This window comes from Oncorhynchus gorbuscha, linkage group LG16 (genome assembly GCF_021184085.1).
Source record: "Oncorhynchus gorbuscha isolate QuinsamMale2020 ecotype Even-year linkage group LG16, OgorEven_v1.0, whole genome shotgun sequence".
NCBI lineage: Eukaryota > Metazoa > Chordata > Actinopteri > Salmoniformes > Salmonidae > Oncorhynchus > Oncorhynchus gorbuscha.
In genome coordinates this window covers 33,701,683-33,714,064 of record NC_060188.1, presented here as the reverse complement: position 1 = coordinate 33,714,064, position 12,382 = coordinate 33,701,683, and the positions used below count along the sequence as shown (strand labels likewise).

The window sequence follows — 12,382 nt, the reverse complement described above, 5'->3', positions numbered from 1 at the left end:
TGGATGCAGTCTATCACAGTGCAATCCGTTTTGTCACCAAAGCCCCATATACTACCCACCATTGCGACCTGTACGCTCTCGTTGGCTGGCCCTCGCTTCATACTCGTCGCCAAACCCACTGGCTCCATGTCATCTACAAGACCCTGCTAGGTAAAGTCCCCCCTTATCTCAGCTCGCTGGTCACCATAGCATCTCCCACCTGTAGCACACGCTCCAGCAGGTATATCTCTCTAGTCACCCCCAAAACCAATTCTTTCTTTGGCCGCCTCTACTTCCAGTTCTCTGCTGCCAATGACTGGAACGAACTACAAAAATCTCTGAAACTGGAAACACTTATCTCCCTCACTAGCTTTAAGCACCAACTGTCAGAGCATCTTACAGATTACTGCACCTGTACATAGCCCACCTATAATTTAGCCCAAACAACTACCTCTTTCCCAACTGTATTTAATTTATTTATTTATTTTGCTCCTTTGCACCCCATTATTTTTATTTCGACTTTGCACATTCTTCCATTGCAAAACTACCATTCCAGTGTTTTACTTGCTATATTGTTTTTACTTTGCCACCATGGCCTTTTTGCCTTTACCTCCCTTCTCACCTAATTTGCTCACATTGTATATAGACTTGTTTATACTGTATTATTGACTGTATGTTTGTTTTACTCCATGTGTAACTCTGTGTCGTTGTATCTGCCGAACTGCTTTGCTTTATCTTGGCCAGGTCGCAATTGTAAATGAGAACTTGTTCTCAACTTGCCTACCTGGTTAAATAAAGGTGAAAAAAAATATTTAAAAAATAAAATATTCTAGATGCTCAGGACAAGACAGATCACTGCCTTTTACTTTTTGATTGACTTATCGAAGGCCTTGGACACTGTTGACCATGCCCTGTATAGACTAAAAAAAGGTTGGTTTAAGTGTTGATTCATTGGATTGGTTCCAGAACTACCTTTCAGACAAAACACAGTGTGTAGCTCAGGAGGGTGTGACATCTGAGTTTACAAGGCTTACAAAAATAGTTCCCCAGGGCTCAATTTTAGGTCTGATCCTTTTTTTTAACAAGGTATATACAGTGGGGCAAAAAAGTATTTAGTCAGCCACCAATTGTGCAAGTTCTCCCACTTAAAAGGATGAGAGAGGCCTGTAATTTTCATCATATGTACTCTTCAACTATGACAGACAAAATGAGAAAAAAAATTCAGAATATCACATTGTAGGATTTTTAAAAATGTATTTGCAAATTATGGTGGAAAATAAGTATTTGGTCAATAACAAAAGTGTATCTCAATACTTTGTTATATACCCTTTGTTGGCAATGACAGAGGTCAAACGTTTTCTGTAAGTCTTCACAAGGTTTTCACACACTGTTGCTGATATTTTGGCCCATTCCTCCATACAGATCTCCTCTAGAGCAGTGATGTTTTGGGGCTGTTGCTGGGCAACACAGACTTTCAACTCCCTCCAAAGATTTTCTTTGGGGTTGAGATCTGGAGACTGGCTAGGCCACTCCAGGACCTTGAAATGCTTCTTACGAAGCCACTCCTTCGTTGCCCGGGCGGTGTGTTTGGGATCATTGTCATGCTGAAAGACCCAGCCACGTTTCATCTTCAATGCCCTTGCTGATGGAAGGAGGTTTTCACTCAAAATCTCACGATACATGGCCCCATTCATTCTTTCCTTTACACAGATCAGTCGTCCTGGTCCCTTTGCAGAAAAACAGCCCCAAAGCATGATGTTTTCACCGCCATGATTCATAGTAGGTATGGCGTTCTTTGGATGCAACTAAGCATTCTTTGTCCTCCAAACACGACGAGTTGAGTTTTTAAAAAGTTTTTAAAAAGTTGTATTTTGGTTTGATCTGACCATATGACATTCTCCCAATCTTCTTCTGGATCATCCAAATGCTCTCTAGCAAACTTCAGACGGGCCTGGACATATTCTGGCTTAAGCAGGGGGACACGTCTGGCACTGCAGGATTTGAGTCCCTGGCGGCGTAGTGTGTTACTGATGGTAGGCTTTGTTACTTTGGTCCCAGCTCTCTGCAGGTCATTCACTAGGTCCCCCCGTGTGGTTTTGGGATTTTTGCTCACCGTTCTTGTGATCATTTTGACCCCACGGGGTGAGATCTTGCGTGGAGCCCCAGATCGAGGGAGATTATCAGTGGTCTTGTTTTTCTTCCATTTCCTAATAATTGCTCCCACAGTTGATTTCTTCAAACCACGCTGCTGACCTATTGCAGATTGTCTTCCCAGCCTGGTGCAGGTCTACAATTTTGTTTCTGGTGTCCTTTGACAGCTCTTTGGTCTTGGCCATCGTGGAGTCTGGAGTGTGACTGTTTGAGGTTGTGGACAGGTGCCTTTTATACTGATAACAAGTTCAAACGGGTGCCATTAATACAGGTAACGAGTGGAGGACAGAGGAGCCTCTTAAAGAAGATGTTACAGGTCTTTGAGAGCCAGAAATCTTGCTTGTTTTGTAGGTGACCAAATACTTATTTTCCACCATATTTTGCAAATAAATTAATTAACAATCCTACAATGTGATTTTCTGTAATTTATTTTCTCATTTTGTCTGTCATAGTTGAAATGAACCTATGATGAAAATTACAGGCCTCTCTCATCTTTTTAAGTGGGAGAACTTGCACAATTGGTGGCTGACTAAATACTTTTTTGCCCCACTGTACATGATAATAGGGAAGACTGTTGACTCTGCAACTCTCCATCTGTACGCTGATGACACAATTATTTATCCTAGCGCATCTAATATTGAGAAGGCTTTTCAGGACTTACAGTTGGCTTTTGATGTTTTTCAAAGGCAGCTTTTCCAATTGAAACGTCTGCTTAATGCGTAGAAAAGGAAATGTATGGTTTTCTCTTCCCTGAAAGTTAACAGATGGAGTCGCTTGCAGATTTGAACTATAAAAGGCCAGTAAATTGGTAGGGGGCACCTCCTATAAGTATCTATGGATCTGGTTAGATGAAAGCTGAATTTTAAACAACACATTGATAACTTGACCAAGAAACTGAAGTTGGGAGATGTATGTATATATATACAGTTGAAGTCGGAAGTTTACATACACTTAGGTTGGAGTCATTAGAGCTCATTGTTCAAGCACTCCACAAATTTCTTGTTAACTATAGTTTTGGCAAGTCGGTTAAGACATCTACTTTGTGCATGACACAAGTCATTTTCCAACAATTGTTTACAGACAGATTATTTAACTTATAATTCACTGTATTACAATTCCAGTGGGTCAGAAGTTTACATATACTAAGTTGACTGTGCCTTTAAACAGCTTGGAAAATTCCAGAAAATGATGTCATGGCTTTAGAAGCTTCTGATAGGCTAATTTACATAATTTGAGTCAAATGGAGGTGTACCTGTGGATGTATTTCAAGGCCTACCTTCAAACTCAGTGCTTATTTGCTTGACATCATGGGAAAATCAAAAGAAATCAGTTAAGACTGTAGACCTCCACAAGTCTGGTTCATCCTTGAGAGCAATTTCTGAACGCCTGAAGGTGCCACGTTCATCTGTACAAACAATAGTATGCAAGTATAAACACCATGAGACCATGCAGCCGCCATACCGCTCAGGAAGGAGACTCGTTCTGTCTCCTAGAGATGAACGTACTTCAGTGCGAAAAATGCAAATGAATCCCAGAACAACAGCAAAGGATCTTGAGAAGATGCTGGAGAAAACAGGTATAAAAGTATCTATATCCACAGTGAAACAAGTAATATATCGACAACCTGAAAGGCCGCTCAGCAAGGAAGAAGCCACTGCTCCAAAACCTCCATAAAAAGCCAGACTACGGTTTGCAACTGCACATGGGGACAAAGATTGTACTTTTTTGAGAAATGTCCTCTGGTCTGATGAAACAAAAATAGAACTGTTTGGCCGTAATGGCCATCGTTATGTTTGGAGGAAAAAGGGGGAGGCTTGCAAGCCGAAGAACACCATCCCAACCGTGAAGCACGGGGGTGGCAGCATGATGTTGTGGGGGTGCATTGCTGCAGGAGGGACTGGTGCACTTTACAAAACAGATGGCATCTTGAGGGAGGAAAATTCCGTGGCTATATTGAAGCAACATCTCAAGACATCAGTCAGGAACAAAGCACAAAGCCCTAACCTCAATCCTATAGAACATTTGTGAGCAGAATTGAAAAAAAAAACTTGCCTCCTTGCTCACTTGTGTGAGCAAGGAGGCCAACAAACCTGACTCAGTTACACCAGCTCTGTCAGGAGGAATGGGCCAAAATTCACCTAACTTATTGTGGGAAGCTTGTGGAAGGCTACCCAAAACATTTAACCTGAGTTAAACAATTTAAAGGCAATGCTACCAAGTACCAATTGAGTGTATGCAAACTTCTGACCCACTGGGAATGTGATGAAAGAAATAAAAGCTTAAATAAGTCCCTCTAAACTATTATTCTGACATTTCACATTCTTAAAATAAAGTGGTGATCCTAACTGACCTGAGACAGGGAATTTTTACGAGGATTAAATGTCAGGAATTGTGAAAAACTGAGTTTAAATGTATTTGGCTAAGGTGTATGTGAACTTCCAACTTCAACGAACTCGCTCTCTCCCGCTCTCTATATATATATATACACTGCTCAAAAAAATAAAGGAAACACTAAAATAACACATCATAGATCTGAATGAATATTATATTTTCATTAAATACTTTTTTCTTTACATAGTTGAATGTGCTGACAACAAAATCACACAAAGATTAGCAATGGAAATCAAATTTATCAACCCATGGAGGTCTGGATTTCGAGTCACACTCAAAATTAAAGTGGAAAACCACACTACAGGCTGATCCAACTTTTATGTAATGTCCTTAAAACAAGTCAAAATGAGGCTCAGTAGTGTGTGTGGCCTCCACGTGCCTGTATGACCTCCCTACAACGCCTGGGCATGCTCCTGATGAGGTGGCGGACAGTCTGTTGGTAGATTGAGCGAGACATGATGTCCCAGATGTGCTCAATTGGATTCAGGTCTGGGGAACGGGCGGGCCAGTCCATAGCATCAATGCCTTCCTCTTGCAGGAACTGCTGACACACTCCAACCACATGAGGTCCAGCGTCTCCAGACTGTCACGTCTGTCACATGTGCTCAGTGTGAACCTGCTTTCATCTGTGAAGAGCACAGGGCGCCAGTGGCGAATTTGCCAATCTTGGTGTTCTCTGGCAAATGCCAAACGTCCTGCACGGTGTTGGGCTGTAAGCACAACCCCCACCTGTGGACATCGTGCCCTCATACCACCCTCATGGAGTCTGTTTCTGACCATTTGAGCAGACACATGCACATTTGTGGCCTGCTGGAGGTCATTTTGCAGGGCTCTGGCAGTGCTCCTCCTTGCACAAAGGCGGAGGTAGCGGTCCTGCTGCTGGGTTGTTGCCCTCCTACGGCCTCCTTCGTCTCCTGATGTACTGGCCTGTCTCCTGGTAGCGCCTCCATGCTCTGGACACTACGCTGACAGACACAGCAAACCTTCTTGCCACAGCTCGCATTGATGTTCTATCCTGGATGAGCTGCACTACCTGAGCCACTTGTGTGGGTTGTAGACTCCGTCTCATGCTACCACTAGAGTGAACGTACCGCCAGCATTCAAAAGTGACCAAAACATCAGCCAGGAAGCATAGGAACTGAGAAGTGGTCTGTAGTCACCACCTGCAGAACCACTCCTTTATTGAGGGTGTCTTGCTAATTGCCTATAATTTCCAGCTGTTGTCTATTCCATTTGCACAACAGCATGTGACATTTATTGTCAATCAGTGTTGCTTCCTAAGTGGACAGTTTGATTTCACAGAAGTGTGATTGACTTGGAGTTACATTGTGTTGTTTAAGTGTTCCCTTTATTTTTTTGAGCAGTGTATAATTATATATATATATTTTTAAATCTAACCTTTATTTAACTAGGCAAGTCAGTTAAGAACAAATTATTATTTACAATGACGGCCTACTGGTGAACAGTGAGTTAACTGCCTTGTTCAGAACGACAGATTTGTACCTTGTCAGCTCGGGGATTCGACCCAGCAACCTTTCGGTTACCGGCCCAACTCTCTAACAACTGCCGTTATTTCGAAAGGGTCTTGTTCAAAGCACTTTTTTAAATCAGTGCTGGATTATGGTGACATTGTCTATATGCAGACCTCAGCAAGTACCTTCAACTCTGGACACAGTGTATCATGGTGCTTTAAGGTTTTGTGCAAATCCTGGATCACTCAATGTGATCTGTATGCTGTGCTGCAATGGACCACTCTCTCCACCAGGAGGCTAAAGCACTGCTACACTTTAGTGTACAAAGCATTGATGGGACAACTCCCTCTGTATCTCTGTTCCTTACTGACCAGGTCAGTCACTCAATACAGTCTTCGTTCACTGCCACTGCTGTCCTTGTCTGTTCCTAAGGCTCGAACTGAGACGAGATGGGGAAACGGATTCCCATAATGCCCCTTCATCCTGGAACATGCTTCCAAAGACATTCAAGTTAGGGAAGTTAGTGTCCTTGCCTGTTTTTAAGGCTCTGATTGACCACACTGTTTGTGACAACTGCAGTTGTTTCTAATCTTCAATTGTATCTTTAACTTGCGACTCTGTCTTTTGTGTTTATTTAGTATTTTTCTGCAATATTCTACGTACACGCTGCTATTTCCCTGTTTCGCCTTCTTGCCAGGTCGCCCTCGCAAAAGAGGTTTTTAACCTCAATGGTTCTGACCTGGTTAATAAATAAAGGTTAAATAAAAACAAATAGTCTAGGACTAAGCTTAATCTGTGTCTGGGAAACCAGTCTGATGTCTAAGGCCGTCCTAAATAGTAGGTCTTTTTGATTATGTGGGGGAAAAAAATCTGTTTTTTATACTTTGTGAAATGTTAAAAAATCCATTATACATGAAATGCCTGATTGTCACAGTGATTTTGGCTTTTTTTTTCTCCGAGTAGAATTCTCTGCACACAGAGAGCGAATCGTCTTTTCACACCCACGTGTGTTCGACAACAGCTGAAGATGAAACGAATAGAAATGAGAACACGAGAAAGTAAGTAAGCTATATACAGGGTCAGTTCCAGGGGTCAGTGCCAATAGCATATTTACAATGAACAATATAGCCTGACCTGTTGCTTTAGTATTGTTTGGAGTCAGAAGTACTGAACCCGCACTCAAAAACAACGGCATCAAGGAAGATTAAAGATGGCCTTTTCTTTTTTCTAATATGCTGTCAACTGGCTGTGTCCTTTTGATAAATAATGCAGGTATAAACAGGTAAATTAAACAGATATTTATAGATTCATCCAGAATATCAAAGTGTTCAAACTGTGTAGCTATTTGGACATGAGATGGAGGAAGGTAAGAAGTGGTAGTCAAGGGGAGAGAAGGTGGTGAAGAGGGGCAAAGAGGGAGGGAGGTACAAAGAGGTAAGGAGGGACAGACTGTATAGAGATCTTTGTACTTCGGTTTTGTAGTTGGTAGAGTGAGTGATCTTCCCGAAGCCTCTTACTTGAATGAATCTTTGACCTCTTAATGTTCCGACGCCCCCTGGCTCCACTACCAGGTGTTGCTACAGCATCGTGTTATGCGCCTGTTTGACACACACACACACACACGCATGCTCACAGACATCTGCACGCACGCACGCACGCTCACACACACACACACACACACACACACACACACACACACACACACACACACACACACACACACACACACACACACACACACACACACACACACACACACACACACACACACACACTCAATGACATATACTGTACACGCTCACATATACACATACCTCTCTCTCCCTCTCTCACCACTTTCCCTCTCTCTCTGTAATATGCTATTTACTGAATGTCTCTCTCTCTTTCTCTCACACTCCCTCTCTCTCCTGCTCTCTTTACTCTCTGCAATCTCTGTTCCTTTCTCTCAGTCTCTCTGCCCCCTACAATCCCCCCCCCCCCTCGCTGTCTCTCTGTGTGTCGTTGTGAGGTTTGGCCCTCTGGGTTATTTCTGTAAATTGTTGAGCAGTAACTCACATCAAATTAGATTTGACAGCTGTGTCGGAAGCTATAAGCACAAGTTACCCCGCAGCATCTCACCGTGTGTGTGTGTGTGTGTGTGTGTGTGTGTGTGTGTGTGTGTGTGTGTGTGTGTGTGTGTGTGTGTGTGTGTGTGTGTGTGTGTGTGTGTGTGTGTGTGTGTGTGTGTGTGTGTGTGTGTGTGTGTGTGTACTGCGTGTGTGTGTGTGTACTGCGTGTGTGTACGTACGAGTGCGCATGTATGTGCATATCTACACACATATCTATAGTATCTCTGTTCCCCCTCCCTCTCTCTTCCTCCCCCTTTCTCTCTTTCTCTCGCTGTCCCACCCTCTTTCTTTTGCAGTGTGTGTGTTAATGTAATGATGCTCAGCTCAGTGTGTGTGTGTGTGTGTGTGTGTGTGTGTGTGTGTGTGTGTGTGTGTGTGTGTGTGTGTGTGTGTGTGTGTGTGTGTGTGTGTGTGTGTGTGTGTGTGTGTGTGTGTGTGTGTGTGTGTGTGTGTGTGTGTGTGTGTGTGGACCTGGTGAGGCTGGGCTCCTGCCTCCTCTCCTCCACTGCAGTGTTTTGGTCACATCACAGGACACTAATGTTCTTTTTTCCCCCCTCTTTGCCTCCTTTCCTTCTTCTCGCCTCACCGTCTTCACCATGTACAACCCGCACTCTCGCTTTGAACAATCTCATCCTCTCCTCTTCTATTCATTTTGCCCTTTGTCTTCCTCCCCCTCTCTCGTTCTCACACATCGCCCTGCTCTCTGTCTCCTTCTTCTTCCTGTCCCTCTCTACCTCCTTGTTCTTATTATCTCACCTTAAACCTTAAACCTAACTGCCATACCTTTCCCCATCCCCCCCTTTTCCTGCTACTTGTTTCTTTCTCTGCCTTCTCGCCTCTCCATTTATCCCCCTCTTCTTACACATTCTTCCTCCTCCACTTCTCCTCCTCCTACCTCCTCTTCACTTCATCTCTCTCTCTTGCCCTCCACATATTTTCTCTTCCTCCTCTCCATCCTTTTACCTCTCCTTTTTTCTCTCTCCCACCCTTCTCCCCCCCATTCCTTACACCCCACCTATCCACCTTCTCTTTCTTCCACCGTACTTATTTCTCCCCCTCTCCCACCTCCTCACCCTTCTCTGTCGACTCTCCTTACCTCTTCTTACATGCCTCCTTGTCTTCCCCCCTCCCTCCCTCCAACCCATCCCTCCCCTATCTTTCTCCTCCTTCCCCTCTCTCCCTTCTCTTCTTCCCCCTACCCCTCTCTCCTCCAGATTCCAAGCAGAATGGCGACGCAGCCAACGCAGCCCTGGCTAACGAGGACTGCCCCACCATAGACATGGTGCTTGGGGAGGAGAGGAGTCCTGCTGCTGGGGGTCTGGGCACCGGCGGGAGCCGTGAGCGCTATCCCCATGACCGCGCTTGCTTCCTCCTCAGTACCGGAGAGTTCCGTGCTACAGACGGCAACGTGAGGAAAGGTACGCCCGGGTCAGGCTCAGAATCAGGGCCGGGGTCAGAGCCGGGGTCAGAGTCAGGGGCAGCGCTCCGCCATACCCAAGGGTTCAGTAGCTCGACACTCAGCAGCTCAACACTCACTGTGTGCTCATGACACTCCCATACACATATGGCACATACACACACAAACACACACACGTACAGAACTATACACTTCAGAGCTGGTTCAAGTACCTTAGGTCAAATACTTGAATTAAACTCAACAGTATTTGAGGTGCGTTTGATTCAGCTTTGGGTTTGCTTTTGGAACTATTCTATTGGTTACATCGTACCAGGCAAACGTAATCAAGTGAATTTGGCTTCCAATTCCCACACACAATTCACACACAATTCACACACACACACACACACACACACACACACACACACACACACACACACACACACACACACACACACACACACACACACACACACACACACACACACACACACACACACACACACACACACACACTCCGGAAACACCAGGTAGTTCCCTGCCTCCTCTCCCCTAACCCCTCCCCCTCTTCATATTCCTCATAACCAATCATTTTGACTGACAGTCACAGACCCCACCCACAATATCCACATGCTGTTTTGAGCTGTCTCACTCTCCAAACCGTCCTATATGAACTGGGCTATGCCACATTATGGCATGAGTGAAATATCAATGGATTGATATTTTGTTGGCCCAGTTCCCACATGCTGTATTCAATTCCATTGGCACCCCACGTCTACTACCGTACATCTAAATGTGCTGCTGGTGCTTTCCATTCCCGTTTTGGACACCGGGGTTGTAAAACAACATGTAGGTGTTATTGCCAGAGTTTGGTACATATCAATACAATATCAGTAGATATCAATAGTGGTCCATTGTAGCTCGGATGGTTGAGCTCGGCGGCTTGCATCGCCAGTATAGTGGGTTCCACCACCCATACGCAAAATGAATGCACACATGACGGCGTGTTGCTTTGGATAAAAACATCTGCTAAATGGCTTATATCATTACTCTTATCATGAACCATATCGCTTTTCGACACACGGGAACTTTTACACTCTTATTTCAACCCACCAGGTTTAGGCTCTGGTTTTTTTTTTCAGTTGTATTGCACATTTTCACAGATCTGTACAGTACGATCGCTGACTGAATAGCTATCACACTGCATCTGGCTGTCAATCTGTCTTCTACTGCCTGTGGTCATGCTGTCTATCCTATCCTATCCTATCTATCTATCTATCTATCTATCTATCTATCTATCTATCTATCTATCTATCTATCTATCATCTATCTATCTATCTATCTATCTATCTATCTATCTATCTATCTATACATCAAAGTATGTGGACACCACTTCAAATGAGTGGATTTGGCTGTTTAAGCCACACCCATTGCTGACAGGTGTATAAAATCGAGCACACAGTCATGCAATCTCCATAGACAAACATTGGCAGTAGAATGGCCTTACTGAAGAGCTCTGTGACTTTCAACGTGGAACCGTCATAGGATGACACCTTTCCAACAAGTCAGTTCCTGAAATTTTTGCCCTGCTAGAGCTGCCCCGGGCAACTGTAAGTGCTGTTATTGTGAAGTGGAAACATCTAGGAGCAAGTGGTAGGCCACACAAGCTCACAGAATGGGACCTCAGAGTGCTGAAGAGCACAGCACGTAAAAATCATCTGTCTTCAGTTGCAACACTCACTACGGAGTTCCAAACTGCCTCTGGAAGCAACGTCAGCACAATAACTGTTCATCTGGAGCTTCGTGAAATGGGTTTTTCATGGCCGAGCAGCCACACACAAACCTTGCCAATGCCAAGCGTCGGCTGGAGTGGTGTAAACCCATTGGACTCTGGAGCAGTGGAAATGCGTTCTCTTGAGTGATGGATCACGCTTCACCATCTGGCAGAGAACGCTACCTGCCCTAATGCTTAGTGCCAACTGTAAAGTTTGGTGGAGGAGGAATCATGGTCTGGGGCTGTTTTTCATGGTTTGGGCTAGGCCCGTTAGTTTCAGTGAAGGGAAATCTTAACGCTACAGCATACAGTGACATTCTAGAGGATTATGCACTTCCAATTTTGTGGCAACTGTTTGGGGAAGGCCCTTTCCTGTTTCAGCATGACAATGCCCCTGTGCACAAAGCGAGGTCCATACAGAAATGGTTTGACGAGATCGTTGTGGAAGAACTTGACTGGCCTGCAGAGAGCCCTGACCTCAACCCCATCGAACACCTTTGGGATGAATTGGAACGCCAGCTGCGACCCAGGCATAATCGCCCAGCATCAGTGCTCGACATCACTAATGCTCTTGTGGCTGAATGGAAGCAAGTCCCCACAGCAATGTTCCAACATCTAGTGGAAAGTCTTCCCAGAATAGTGAAGGCTGTTATGGCAGCAAAGGGGGAGACTAACTCCATATTAATGCCGAGGATCAGGTGTCCACATACATTTGGTCATGTAGTGTATCTCTCTATCTATCTATGGATATATCTATACTGTGGCTCTCATTCTGCCTCTCATTTATTGGTCATGCTTTCTTCCTCTTTGTCTCCATCTCCTCTCCACACCCTGTCGGCTTGCTATCGCTCCACCCATCCATTCATCCTCCTCTCCCCTCTCCTCCTCCCCTCCATGCTTTCTCAATGGTCATGCATGCTCTTTTTCTTTTACCTTGTACCACTCACCTGCTTCTTCTTTCACCTGACATCCCCATGGTTCTACCTCCAACAATCCAACCCCTTCCACCCGCCATTTTGAACCACCACCTCAACCGAAAACGAACCCCCCCCCCTCCCCGCCCGGCCTGCCCCTGGCGTCCCCGATCCCAAATACACTCCTCTACAAACCC

At 44.8% G+C, this 12,382-nt stretch overlaps 1 protein-coding gene and 1 pseudogene across 1 annotated transcript in view; one reads left to right on the top strand and one right to left on the bottom strand.

Moving 5' to 3' along the window:
* The window catches only part of LOC123999558 (ferritin, middle subunit-like), a 203,199-nt gene that overhangs the window by 108,032 nt on the left and 82,785 nt on the right, over positions 1-12,382 (bottom strand). The gene's annotated exons all lie outside the window — the stretch shown is intronic.
* LOC123999550 overlaps positions 1-12,382 on the top strand; it is a 95,727-nt pseudogene that overhangs the window by 54,565 nt on the left and 28,780 nt on the right.